This window comes from Asparagus officinalis, unplaced genomic scaffold (assembly GCF_001876935.1).
Source record: "Asparagus officinalis unplaced genomic scaffold, Aspof.V1 AsparagusV1_Un244, whole genome shotgun sequence".
NCBI classification, from domain to species: Eukaryota; Viridiplantae; Streptophyta; class Magnoliopsida; order Asparagales; family Asparagaceae; genus Asparagus; species Asparagus officinalis.
Window position 1 is genome coordinate 19439 of NW_017972509.1, and position 1411 is coordinate 20849.

The window sequence follows — 1411 nt, forward strand, 5'->3', positions numbered from 1 at the left end:
GCATGATATATTATACTTTGTATATTCATTTCCTTTCATGCATATATCTTTTTTGTAAATTATTTGTCATCATAAAAAAGGGGAGATTGTTAGCCTTCTTGTTTTGATGATGTTTAACGAACAATTTACTTCTAATGTTGTTTGTCTAGTGTTTGTGTTTTCGTATTTATTCTAGGCAAACAACGAGTTGGAGGATGGATGGAATCAAGCATTCACGATCATATCCAATGGAGGTTGGCAAAATTGTGGAATGAAGCCTTGCATTTCAAGTTGAAGATCCAAGTTCAAGCTTTATCCGCAAGATTACCAAGTTGAGCTACAATGAAGATCAAGATCAAGCTTGAGTAATGTAGTTTAGGTTTTATATTATGTGTGTTAGTACTTTAAGCTCAATCAATCATACACACACATACACGTTTTGGTTTTTCTATGTATATATATAGTCGTATATATACATACATGTTTTGGTTTCCAAGTATATATAAATATGAAATTACATCCTTCATATTTATTGTTTTGATTTTTCAAGTTTTACTATGAAACAATTGAATACAATTGGAAAACATATTTTTGTTTCATACTTATATGCATTTATATGATTTCATCAATATCAATTTTATTTAGTTCCATGAAATCATGTTTTAGTGTATTATATGTATATTTTGTGAAAAATACTATATTCATTATTTATAGACTTCATAACAATAGTTTACATCTTTCTTCAAGTCTATAAAATCATTTTGTATTGTTTCAAAATATGGTTAAGCTAAAATATCAAAACTCATATATTTACATTTTTATGTTTTGGACTATTTTGCAAAATAATGATATTTTTTATTTGTGAGGTCCTTTTTGAAAACCAGTCTTTGTAGCATGTTTATTATCATATCTACAATCATTCCCCAAAGTTTTATAATTTTTGGAATTTATTTGATATTTTTAAACAGAGTTTTAAAATTAGAAAATCAAATTTCAAACCTGTATTTCATATGTCAGTTTGCGATTGACCGCCACGGTCAACCGCGCTAATGTCTATCCCTCAGAAGCCAGCAGAAACTTTCGCGGGCGGCCCTGGCGGTCGACCGTCAGTTTGTAAGTTTTCACGGTCGATCGCCACGGTCGACCGTAGCCTTTTCTGTTGGTTTCTCAGCTTCGAAAATCTCTCGCGGTCAATCGCGAAAATCTCACGGTCGACCGCCGAACACCCAACGGCTATATTGGGTACATAATCAAATTTCGATTCTGTGGGATTCTCTGCTGATTTGTTTGGGGTTTTTGCTGTTGTTTTTTCTTCCTATATAATCCCCTCAAACCCTCTTCTTCCAAGATAACCAAGAAGTTTTTAAAACAAAAGTTTAATAAGGGTTTAAGCTTGGTTAGTTTGTTTTAAGTTTGAGGTTTTACAAAGAGG